The sequence below is a fragment of the Ambystoma mexicanum genome, chromosome 10, assembly GCF_040938575.1.
Source record: "Ambystoma mexicanum isolate Mex_15411 chromosome 10, UKY_AmexF1_1, whole genome shotgun sequence".
NCBI lineage: Eukaryota > Metazoa > Chordata > Amphibia > Caudata > Ambystomatidae > Ambystoma > Ambystoma mexicanum.
Window position 1 is genome coordinate 1,217,703,818 of NC_090932.1, and position 13,901 is coordinate 1,217,717,718.

Consider the following 13,901-nt stretch of genomic DNA (forward strand, 5'->3'; position numbering starts at 1 on the left):
TCAGATAGGACTGCCTCAGCCAGTGGACAGGTTTTTCTTTCTGCTCTCCCCAATGTCGACTGCAGCAGGACACCGGAATTTGCATTCAGTCAGGACCCCACAGCCAGGTCTTCTCCCCAGTAGTGCAGAAAGATGTCTCTCTGTCTTTTTCCCTGCTACTGCCCACTAAAACTTTCCTCTCAGCCCTCTTTATGACGTGTCCCAATGAAATCCATCATCTCTCATCCTCCTACTCTTCAACAATAGCTTCGCTTATACATTTGCAATTGTTGCAAATCTGACTTCCTCCTTCCTGCCGTTACTGTGCACAACAACACGGATAATCAGGCAGAGAAGAGAGGAAAAAAAAATCTGCACACTCATTTAACTGGTTTTCAAAGTATGCCTAATTCTGCAGTAGAGAACACATTTTATTAGTGGGTTATATTAAAATAAGGTTTTATTAGTCAGGTTAATGGTTAATAGGTTAGCTGTTAATTTTCAAATGTGTCTCTAGCAATATAGGCATTTCAGGTGAAAAATAGTGTGCATTTTTAAATGAACACGTGTGCTTTTAACTGCAAAAATAGATTTGCATCTTATATGTTAAAATCGTTTTTTACTGAATAGTCTGTCTTTCCTTGTTAATCTGCTAACCCATATAGCAATGCACCGCACCCTTGTGGTGGTGCTGCAAAAAAAATGCTACTTGTGCAGTAGTGCTGTACTCTGTGCTGTAACATGCCAAATATCCTTACAACTGCAAGACACACTGAAAGAAAGACAGATTTCATCTTGCAACCGAACAATGTCATCGATCAAATGCAAGTTGATATTAAGACAGCTCGTGATGGGCGATTGACACAATTTTCTCAGTCACCAGGACACTTATAATCAGTTAATGGATGCCAACAATAAGTCAAAAGAAAAATATGATGACCAGTCTCTGGATAATAATGGCCTGTTAGACAAAATTGTGACCCTAAAACTACATTTAGCAGAATTAAAAAAAAGAAAATAGTAAATAAATTCACAAAGAAGTTGAGTCCTAAAATCAATTGGATCGAATTCATCATAATTTGAGTGTGACAAAATGGCAGCGGGATCACCTCACACAAGAGTGTGACTATCTAACCTATGAGAAGCAGCAACTGATACAAACATTACAACAGGCACATGAAAATGAAGGCCTAAGTAAAGTCTCTTCTGAAGATCTAGCCAATGTGATAGATGCAAATGTGCATCTGTGGGACACATTGGAACAAATATGGACTAACCTGACACAGGCAGTTCAAATAAAAGAATATGCTGAAAAGGAAATTCTGCACTGGCAAGAAAAAAGTCAGGAAAGGTCTAGTGCAATGCAAAATTGCCAGTGCGAGAATTAATGTTTACAACAGGAATGACAAAATAAGGACTTTGTTATTTCCCATAGCAACATTCTGGAAGCTAATCAGGTGAACATATGCAATTTGAGAAAGTAGTTAGCTCACTCTAAGAAGAAAATTATTATGGAAATGGGAAACATTAAAAATGACACCAGGAAGTAAGGGACTATAACATGACCCTACAATTACCCAGCAGACAACAAAAAAAGGCAAGTACTTTTGCTAAGGGGATCATTCCCTGTTGCCAAAGGACTCCTTCCGCCCATCTACAGCTTCCTATAGGTAGGTTGAGAGGTGTCTAACATCCACTCTCCCAAATCTTTCTGACCAGGAAGGAGAGCACACCTCATCTGATATAGATGACTTCTTACCTTTACCAGCAAAGGTGGAGGGTATCCCATTCAGCATATCAGGAGGGGACAGGAGTGGAAATGAAGATACATCACAGCCTGTGGAAAAATATCATGAAGGATTGAGATATTTGAAAATTCAGAAAATGATCCTGAAGAGAAATCATATAACCCACTTGCCTGAGATAGAAAGACAACATCTTCAGCCTGCAAAATGCATTTTGAAAGTGTCTTCACATTAGGGAGACTGGAAGACAGGTGAAGTGGCCTTTATTTTCAGCCCTCAGAGTAAGAAACCCAATATTATCCCACTACTAAAAATTGATTCTTGTTAAATAATCCCAATAAATCCCAGAGAAAAGAACAAAGGGAGGAGTTTGTGTCCTGTGCCTCTAGAATGCATTCCAAAAATCAGAACAGTAGGTCAGTCCCAGAGGAAATAGAGCATGGGGTTCCAGGAGTTTTTCTGACTCTGAGGGAGAGTAGACTCAGGTTCAGAGACACATGAAGAGCAGACCCCTCACAAATGTTATAGAAGAAACAATTAAACAAATAAAAGCCATCATTACCCCTCTTCATAAAAATACCTAATATTCTGTGTGGGATCATCTAGAGTTGTTTGAGCAAATGATGTTCTCATTTGGAGTAAGGAGTGATAACATGCAGTATGTCAAATGGATGTTCTCAACAGAGCTTTCCATCTTATTTTCTGGGCTAGATGACCAAAACCACCAGAATTGTTCTTGTTACAAGGCAGATATTTTAAAACATTTTTCTATGCATTGAAACCCACAAGAGGCCCATTGAGCTGCATACAATATGGTGTTTGATGAGGACCAATCTCAGAGAGAATGTGCCCAATAATTGAGCAGTGCATTTGCACAGACGTCTCATGGGTAAATACCAACAGTAGGAAATTCATTACAAAATGTTTCCAAGATCTCCCAAAATACCTGGTCAACCAGTTAGTGAGGCACTTTGATGATTTGCAGAGTTGTTAATCAGTGATTTCATAAACTACTAGTGTTTGTTAGGATTTAAAAGGTCCAAATGCCTGCAGAAAACAAAAATGACCCCAAAATGTACAAACCATCTACAAAAACTACCACCACGAAAGTGGTTGAGTAGAAGCATCCACGTCCATTGGATCTGAAGTTCAAATAATGCTCCTCCACCGACCAAACAGAACGACTGACAGAGGAGACCCTCCGTCCAGTCCCAATCAAGCAACACTGTAAGGATATATGGCGTGTTACAGCACAGAGTACAGCACTACTGCACAGGATCAATGTGTAGCATGTTTTTTTTATGCAACGCCACTGCATGGGTGGTGCATTGCTATGATGCAGTTGTTTCAAGCTATGTGTTGCCAGTGTAACATGGACATATAAGTAAGGGCAGGTTATTCAGTCAAAAACGATTTTTACATATAAAATGCAAATACATTTTTCACAGTTAAAAGCACACATCTGTACCTTCAAAATGCACACCATTTCTCACCTGAAATGCCTATGTTGCAAGAGACACATTTGGTAATTAACAAACTAATATCACCAACAAGACTAATAATCATAACTCATTAATAAAAGAATGTGTCTTCACTGCAAAAAGAGGCAGACTATGAAAATCAGTTTTAAACACACATTCAAGTTTTTTTTTTTCTTTGCCTTCCTGTGCTCTGTCCACAGTAACTGCAGGAAGCAAAGACTTCAAATAAGCAGGAAATCAGCTTGTTACAGTTGCAACTGTACAAGAAGAACCATTGTTAAAAGTAGGAGGATAGAACATGATTGATTCTGAATGGAGCACGTCACATCAAGCATCATGTTGGAGGCTGTGACTAGTGCTTTTTGCTGCAGAATCTGGGGGAAGAAAGGAGAGACATCTTGACACAGCTCAAAGAAGGACGGGGTTGACAGCTGGGGAGGCCTGATTCCTAAAGCAGATTCAACTTGGTTGCAGAGACTGGCTTTTCCAGTCAACAAGCCTCAGTTTGAGTGACGGCAGATGCTTGTCCTTGCTGGGTGAACCCCTCCAGAAGGCGAACAGCCAAAGAAGTTACATGCTGAATAAGCCTGGTAATTATTTTGCTGAGGTGTGGGGGCTGAGTGTGTACGAGAATATTCAGTCAGTGTAGGAAAGGAGATTCCTGCGCTTTACTCACGTGTTTAATGTTGCAAATTGAGTTCTTGTCTCCGCCACTCTCTTTTCAGAGTATAACAGATAATGCTGTTACTGTGCTATTTCATTTATTTCTGTAAAGAGTGAGATCGTGTTTAAATGCAACTTTTATAATACACAGAAATATCTGAAAGCAGACGTGTGGTGTGTTTTATATTTACCAATACAGTGCTGATGATGTAGGGAGATGTTTAGACAGTGAAATTGTCATTTTCAAGGTAGCTAAACATAAGATTTGGCTGCAGCCGTGTGCACAATGTAATTCATTATGAGCAATTATAAATAACTGTGTGTGTTGTAGTCTGCCGGAGGTCTATGAGTCGGCAAAAAGGGAGGCCCGGGACATAGTTCACTACCGTATATAAGATAGTGAAAATACCACATGATAGCTCGCTGCCGTAGATAAGACAGAGAGAAATTGCCCATGGTGGCATACTAAAAATGAAAATGTGGTGTTCCTGAAATGCAAGCCTGAGGTCTCCCTAGTGATTACACGAAAAATCTAAACAAAAATAAGGGGTTCTGGATATTGGGGCCACAAATAAAACAAGGGAGTTATGCTCACCAAAATACCACCAACCACGCATACCAACCACGCATGTCTGTGTGCTGAAATAATGCATGTCCACTGTATTATTGTTGCACATGGCCCAATCTGAATACAAGGAGTGATTGTTGCTAAATTATTTTTCGGCGGTAAGAAAATACCGTCAGGCCCCAAATCTCCACAAAAATATCCAACAACACTCAACCAGTGTTAAAAAATACTGACCCTTCTGACTCTCGTACATAAAAAAATGTATAGTTGTTGTTACTAAATTTGTAAAGTGCAAGTTCAGACTCGGAGGGATCAGGGCACTAAAGGAGAGACCAGAGATGAATACTGATGGCGGGAGACTGAGAGACAATTACCAGAAATTCAGTTAGCTATTAAATGAGAAAGTCTTTCATGTTTTCTAAAACAGAGGTGAGCAAGAATATCACAGAGTTCTTGAGGAAGAGAATTCCACAGCATAGGTACTTGTACCGAGAAAGAGTGACCTCCAGCCCTGGCATTCTGATAATCAGAAGATTCTTATCACTTGAGTGCAGACTGCGAGCTGATAGATATACTCTAAGTTTATGCTGCATAAAGGAGGGGCCAGACACATGAATGGCCCGATGCATAGGGTTTTAAAGAGGATCGGTTTCCTAACCAGAAGCCAGTAGAGTTCAGCCAAATGTCTGTAGGAGTGCTCTAGCTTTACTGCTCCCCAGGCCAACCGGGCAGCCGCATTTCTGGGGAATCTGAAGTCTCTGGATTTGGTATTCGCGTTGTCCCAGTTCGATCCTGTTACAATAGTCCAGAGAGCCCATGATAGATGATGTTACCACTGTAGCACGTCAAGATGCTGGCAGGAAAGGCAGTACTTTCCTTAGTGTTTTCAATTTAAGAAAGCCTCTGCTGCACACTGCTGCGAGTTGTGCTTCACGGGAGCAGGACAAGGGAAATTTGATACCGAGACTCTTGACCAAAGGACACAGGGGTAGGGGAGAACACCCAGATATTCTGGCCAAAAGCCAGAGTTCCAAACACAGGATGGGTCAGAGGTGTAGGTTTTGCTGCCATTAAATTTCAGCTAACTCACAGCCATCTATGTTGCGATCGATGAAAAACACTCCCTAAACTGAGATGGTGGGTTCATCATAGAAGAATCAAGGTGAAAGAACAGCTGAGTGTAGTTTGCATAGGTGTAAAACCGGTCGCCAAATGATGAAATAAGGTCAGCAAGTGGTTGCATATAAAGATTGAATAAAAGTGGAGAAAGAGAGGAACCCTAGCGGACACCACAAAACACTATGGCCCTCATTACGACCCTGGCGGAAAGCAACTGACCTGACCGCCATAGCGTAAATAGCGTTTCCGCCATTGCACGACGGAGTAAAGTGCGGCTAATTCTGACCCATCGGCACGAGCACTACGCCTTGGCGGAAGTGCAAAGTCCGCGATGGCGGAAATGTCCCCAAAACGCCCCTCACCGCCGTCGTACGGCGACCTAGGTGCAATTCCGCCACCGGACATAGTGGTCACCGTAATGAGCGCCAATCGGAAAATACGGTGACCGTAAATATACGGAAACGGAAGCACAAACATGGTCCCGGAACGGGAAACAGCACGCCGTACACCTATAAAAGCAGAATTTTCACACAACCATTAAAAATACTACCCTGAGAGACATCCCAACCCGTCATCCACCCTAGTGAAACCAAAACAATGGGAAAAGTAGCGAAAAAAGCGTGCGACCGCAAGCGGCAGGTCCACTTCTCACGTGAGGAACTCACGGTGCTCACAGAGACCCTCCAGGAGAATGCTGCCGTCGTCTTCTCGACGCAAATGACCAGGACGGCACTTGCGAACAAGAAGGCCATATGGGCCCTGGTGGCACAGCGGGTAAGTGCGGTGGGGACCGCACCACGCAACCCACAGCAATGCAGAAAGCGATGGGACTTGCGGATCCGCGTACGGAGCATACTATCCGCCAACCGTAACATTGCCACAGCTACCGGGGGAGGATCGGAATCACCCATCAAGTTGACCCCCTGGGAAGAAATCTGTGCCTCCACCATTGGAATGGAGATCATAGAGGGAGTCGGAGGGATGGAGAAAGGAGTGCAGACATCCGAAGAATCAGGTAGGTGTCCCAAATAAAACTATGCTAAAACCACAATGTCCAATCATGTGAAGTACCATGTGTCCACACAAAAACACATGTCCAGGAGAACGTCCACCTACATTGGCCTGATAGCGCACATTAAAAGTCAAATTAAATAAATAAATAATTAAAATTCCTAAAAACACCCTCTACACGTGCAGCAGGCACCCCCTAACTGCAGGCTGCAATACAACTGCACCCTCAATCCACACAAAAATGAAACCACCTCCAAGGCCCTGACCCAAATCACCCTCAGGTACCACCCCAATGCATGTGATACATTGCCATTCCAATTTTCACAGACCCATAAATAACGCTCGCCCTCCTTTACTCCACCACAGGGTCTGATTCCAACGACGAGCTCCAGGACACCCCTACCAGCAGACCTGCAAAGAGGGCCAAGACCAATGGCCAAAGACCCTCCACCTCAGCTGCACGGATCAAGACACGGCAGCAGCACAAATCAAGTGGCAGCACACAGGAGGGGACTTCAACAGGCACCCCAGCAGCCAGCATGGCCACAACACCACCACCACCACAGGCCCCCCCAATGGATGCCACAGAAGGCACTGCTTCTGGTGGCAGCAGCACCATAGGTGACACTGCATTAATGGCAGCATGCTCCGACACAGAAAACGGTGATGTCGATGTACGATCCATCCATGACCTGTCTCAATCCCCCTGTTTGTTTCATCCCGTACACCATGAGGATACCACGCAGGGGCACTCACAAGACGACGACTAGCCATCCCCCACAAGCCCTGTGTCAAGGCAACATGAGGTGATCAGCCCCTCTGTGACACCACCGCAAATGGCCATGGCCCAGCAGAGGCAACAGTCCCTCGACCAGGTGATCGTGCAACAGCAGCAACTGGCCACGCTCCTCAAGGATCATGCTGATGAATGTGGGGGTACCAAGGCAGCCATAGAAACATGTACAGAGAAACTAAGGGCAGAAATGGAGAGAAGCACCGAGAGCCTGAGAGTACAAATGGAGAGAAACACCGAGAGCCTGAGAGTACAAATGGAGAGAAGCACCGAGAGCCTGAGAGTACAAATGGAGAGAAGCACCGAGAGCCTGAGGGGGGAACTGCATGCGACGTCCAAAGACGTATGTGCTGAACTTGCCGCTGTGCGCCGTGTGCTCACTGAGCTCTCACAAACCCTTAGGGACATGCATGGACGTGAGCAGGCAGAGACATCATCCGTTGCAAGTTCCGTCCAGGGCAGCCCCCAACGTAGATCTGGGAGGAACCTGCGCTCCACAGGCAGGGGTGCCCCTGATACCCGGAGAGGGGGCTTGCAATAGCGTCTGCCCACTGACAATGAGCATCCTTGGACACTGGTGTTCGGGGGGGAGGTAGGAGGGTGGAGGGGGTGTGTTGGGCTTACTTGGGTGGCGGGTCGATGGGGTGTGTAACACAAATTCACATATGCTATAAACATTTCACAATCATCCAATGAGATGTGTGGACATTGATCTTTGTGTACGAGGCCATTATAGGCGTACAGTCCATATTGTGCATGTTCCAGACACACACAGTGCCACAAGTCCCGTGTCCATGTATCAGCCACCAGGCGTGAGTGCTAGAAGCATGAATCTATGATAATCTGATGAATTTCACGGCCCTCCTGTGCCTCGCGGACTCCTTGAGGTGCTGCCACATCCCCACCCACATCATGACCATATTCAGGTGCTTGCAGTTCTGCGTCAGGGGGCATGGGCACATTTCTACGTATGCACATGTTGTGTAGCATGACACATGCCATGACCATCTTTGCAACCTTCTCATGGCGGTACAGGAGTGCCCCGCCAGACCTGCTGAGGCAGCGGAAACGACCCTTCAGTAGGCCGAATGCCTGTTCTATGACTACACGGGTACGTGAGTGGGCATGGTTGTAGTCCTCCTCATGCTGGTTCTGTGGGTTCCGGAGTGGTGTAAGGAGCCATCTCTTCAGTGGATACGCGGCATCACCTGTATGTGGACAATAAAGGATGTTTGAGGAATGACATTGCTACGTAAGCACCCCCCCTTCCTGCCAGGTCATTGCCGCATCACATACCCCACATTATCATGCATGAAATGAGACTCACCGAGTAGCCAGGATCTGTTCCCTGCATGTCGCTCCATGTAGCGTGGTATTGTAGAGTTCCGTAAGACCATGGAATCATGGGTTGATCCAGGAAATCTGGCACAACAATGTGTAATGATCCTGTTTGAGTCACACACCATTTGTACATTAAGAGAATGATATTGTTTTCGGTTGCGGTACTGGGCCTCCATGGCATGTCGGACTACCAATTCCACATGGGTGCAGTCGATGGCACCAATGCAACCCGGTATTCCGGCAAGTGCATGGAATCCCACTTTTGTGTTCATAATTTCCTGCTCCGAGCGTGGTAAAGAGATGTAGTCGTCTGCGTGCTTCAGGAGGGCATCGAGCATTTGCAATAGTGTCCGTGACAACAGTGGCTGTGAAATGCCATGCAACTGTCCGACTGTGTGCTGGTAGGTGCCTGTGGCCAGGAAGTGGAGTACAGACACCACCTTCAGTAGGGGTGGGATGGCGGTCTATCATGCTCACAAGGTCAGCGTGTGTCATGTCCACAATGGCGGTTATGGTGTCCCGGTCCAAACGGTAGAGGGTGTGGATCTGCTCATCAGTGAGGTTGAACGGATGTGCTCGGAGGCGTGGGATTGCGGGCTGCCTGCGTGGTGGCAGTGGCTGTGCTGGTGGGCCTTGCTGGCCCTGCCTTGCCCTCCTCCTCCTCCTGCGTCTCCTCTGTGCGGCCGGTTGTTGTAGTAGTTGGTGTTCGTCTTCTTCTTGAAGTTGGAGTACTTGCAGTGCTATCAGGTCCCCCAGGGCCAACATCGCTAGTCCTGCCGGTAGCATTTTGGAGTGGGTGTGGTTGTGGGAGGGGGTTGGGTGTGCAATTTATGTGTTTTCAAGCTGTATAGCCTCCACCTGTGGTGATTCATTCCACCTGTGCAAGCTGAAATCCCCTTTGGGCGAGCACGTCCCGCACACAACGCTGCAAATCGACGCATGGCATCTTGCTATTGCAATCATGTATTTCATCCCGATGGCAGTGAGATATTGCTTCATATGTTGATTCTGCTATGGTCCCATTGTTTCACATACTATCTTTGCAGTCGGGAACAAACTTGTGAAGGGTCAGTGGAATGTAGTACTCGATTAACGGTGGACCCTCATGCAGCGCTGTACCGCGGTTCACTGACGGGCGGGGCGTCCCATTTGTGAGTGAAGCCAGTTGCCATTTTCACACACTGCCGCACTAAATGGATGGATTTGTGATTTCAAGCGGTCACAGATGCCTTTTCGACGTGATGTTGCAAATGAGGAATTCGAAGGACAGCGCTTTCGGTTTCCAGCTAGCGGCGAGGAGACGCCCACAGGTCTGACTGCAGATAGAAAGTTCTATTGTTTAATGTCCTTGGGACAGGGGCCATGCCGAGAATGCAATGATTGATATGAATAGTATGGGATGCGCAATAGCGTAGTGGAGGATTAGGCAGGACGTTCCCAAATACATGTTACTTCACAACACTAGAATTCCGGCCTGGAGCACAGTGGATTTTGCAGACTGCATTAAGCACAGACTCAATGGAAATTTCAAATGTTATGTGAGTAAATAATCAGGCGTTTTTATACCGGGATGAGGGAATGATGTATGGATGCATGGACAGATGATTTAATAGAGAGTCTGCCATGTACATGGCTTTTTGGAATCTATCAACTTCCTCTGCGCCATGTGATGCAGGGCTGCCATAGTGGGACCATCGTCTATCTGCCCTTGTTGAGCCCTCCCTGTCTCGACGCGCCTTCAAACACTTGTGTCTATGCACGTTACTAATCCCATCTAATGGATTCTGTATTAACAGACGCATGCACACAAACACTCGTTAGTAATAGTGTTTTCACCTCGATTTATATAGTTATGATTCGCAAGTGATTTTTGGGTGCGAATAATCTTTTTGAGTGGGCTAGCATGCATATGGCTGTGGATTTAGTGTGATCTTTGAAGTGAGTAATTCAAATGGAGTTCAGATGCCCATACTATTCTTTTTCGTTTCATTTGGGTGACAGGTATCTCCTCCCCTTTTGCCGCTGCCATCTGTATGCCACTCCTGCAGATGGCTTTTACTCCCGACACCTGCTGCTTCGTGTTAATCAGTGGAGCACCATTACGATCTTATGGGACGATCGCCAATGGGCCACATGCCCTTACGCAGTACTAGTGGCTAGGAGCAACATTTCGAGCTTTCAGCTGGACTAGTGCCTACCTAATGGGACGGCCCTGCGGTTCTAGGCGCTTCCATGTTGCCTTTTTGAACGTGAATGTAGCCCCTGTGTACCATGGAGGAACAGGGCGTCACAGAAGAAGAAGCTGGTCATTTATTGCGGATGCAGCCCACAATTATGAGATATGATTTGGAGTTCATGACCTAATAGCTGTATGGCCCGGGTGATTTTGTTGTGCATTAAATTTTGATTATGCTATTGACCGTGTAGCATTATTCTTTGCAAGTAATGTAGCATATTCCTATTTGTGGAGCGATGTATTGTGAGGAGATATGCTTTGGGTTCGGCCTTCTGAGTATAGTTGCGTGGTACTGTACTGGGCGCGTTTGCCTATGAAGGCCAGTAAGGTCAGGGATAGGGGATGCAATTATGTCTGTTTTGATGATGTCATGCTCATGGGAGGGGGATTAGCTTTTGTGTAACAGATGCCGGTCAGCCAGGTGGATTGGTGGAATGATGTGATTTTCAGAATATGGCTGGTCAATGGTGCCTGTGTTTGCGTGCGTTTCTTGGAGGGAGACTGAGGTCATGTCCATTGGAATAGCTTCTGTATTCGTGCCATCTGTGCCCTGCTGCTCCCATTGGCCCCTCTTGAGATGTGCCTGGCTGCTCAGTCACTCTGCCAACTTGTGTGGTACATGCTTATGCTGATGGTTGGTTTGTTTACTGGCAGGAGTACAGGGCTGGTGCAGTCTCACTCAGGATACTGCTTTGTATGTTGCCTTACACTGGTGTCAAGCGATGGGGGGCCTGTTTTTGTTTGTCTCAGTTTTCAGTTCATGTTGCTGTACTTGAAGCTTCACATGCCTGTGCTGCATCAGTACGGCAATGGTGCCATGGCTAATATGGATGGCCACTCACAAGGCACTTGGAGCCCCTACATTCATTTGTTCGTTGGCATGCATGGGTGACTTGTACATTTCACTGGTTGCATTGTGTGACTTCATTGCACCTACGAGGAGTTGTGCAATTTGGCAGGGAGTGGTGTACAGGCACTCAGTAGGGCCTTTTACGGTTGGTTTGCGATGCCGTACTTCTCACCATTGCGGAATGGTACTTTCCGCCATGCTTGATGGCGTTAGGTACATGTCCGCTAGGGTCAGAATTCCCGTACCGTTGCGCCATGGTGGTAATTGCGGTTTCGCAGTGCGCGCGTGCGCGTACTTGGTGCAGTTAGCGTTGGCGTTCACTACGGTGTCGCTAATGGCATCGTACTTTACGGTGACGGGTCATAATCGCACCGAGCGGTATTCGATGGCGGTATTGCATTTCCGCCATCGTTTTTCGATTTCCGCCAGGGTCGTAATGAGGGCCTATGTGTGGAGAAGAGGAGAAAGGAAATAAAGAAACTGTTTGCTGATGATCTGAGAGAAATCAGACAAACCAGTCCAGAGAGGGCCCACCAAGACTGGCCAGTTTGAGGCGTTGACTCAAGATGGCATGGTCAGTGGTGTTGAAAGCCACAGAGAAGTCTCAGAGAATTAAAACTCCTACCTCTCTGGAGTCCTGCATCTGTGCCAAGTCATCGTGGACCAAAATCATAACAGTTTTGATTCCCATAGTCGGCCTAAATTCTGCTTAGAAATCGTGAAGATGGTTGTTCGACTATAGAAAACTCAAGAGTTGAGGTGTTACAATGATTCCCTAAGCTTCATAAGAGAGGGGAGAAGAAAGATGGGGCAATAGCTGTCCAAGAGAAGATGGATCCAGATGAGGCTTTGTTAAGAGGGGAGATACATTATCCTTTTTGAATGTAAATGGAATGGAGCCAGTAGAAAAATAATGATTATGGCAGATGTGAAAAAGGAAATGCAATCTGTTGGAAGCAATTGAATCATACGCAACGGTATATGGTGATCAGGTGATGCAGATTTAAGTTGATTGATAGCCTTAGACACAGTGGCATCTGTGACAGGTTCAAGCAGTAAAGATTGAGATGGGATTATTGGATCAAATATAATGTTTGGGCTGGTACTTGCTCTATTAGGACCCACAGCCAAAATTGATTTATGAATAATGGCAAGTTTCTCCTGGAAAACGGTGTTAATCAGATTACCTGGGAGCGGGAGGGTTCATTTATTGGAGGGGGCGGTGAAAATTGTTGCTTTGCGATCCTGAAAAGCTCTCTTGAGGAACAAGGGGCAGATGTGATGCAATCTGCATAGTTTGGGATTTGGCTTCTTTAATGGCAATTTGATAATTATCAATAGCAGATTTATATGAAGCAAGAGATTCAGTAACTTTGTGGAGCATTTACGGCTCAGTGAGATGCTTGCTTCAGAGCTGTAGTTCAGGCATGAACCAGGGGGCAAATGGTTTAGTGCAGATAGCTCTTCATTTCAAAGGAGCAAGAATGTCTGCAGTGTTTGTCATTGCTGCTATATCGGCTGAGCAGGGGTACAGCGAATCGCCTTTCAGGTCTCTAAGCCTTAGAATATTCTTTATTAAACAGTTTTCAGTTTTGGTTAGGGACGTCTTTGACCCAGAATGATGCAAGGCGTTGAGAGAGCATTTAGTTTTATTAGATGTGGCAGGGATCTGATCACAAAAGGCAATGTTATGGTCGGACAATATATCAAGAAGTGGAGTGAAGGTGGTAACTTTTTCGACTGGGGATATTGATATTGATATTTTATTTATATTGCGCTCATACACAAGTGTTTCAGGGCACGTCAAGGCAAGGGGGGAATCAGGGGAGAACACAATCAGTAATCTTACTAGGTCCAGTGACATTGAGAACGTGCAAGTCATGGGAGAGGGGGAGGGGAAAAGTTCAAGGAAGGGGGGGAGAATTGGAAAGTGCAGAGTAAAAGGAGAACAGATTAAATAATAATAAATACATTAATAATAAAAGCAACAAAAGTGGTAGTGCAGCCAGCAAGTGGCAAGTGCTGGGTTTAAGGCAGCAGACAGGGTAGGAGAGATAATTGCTGGAAGAAAAAGGAGGGGACTGTATGGGTACAGATACAGACCCCAGTGCAAGG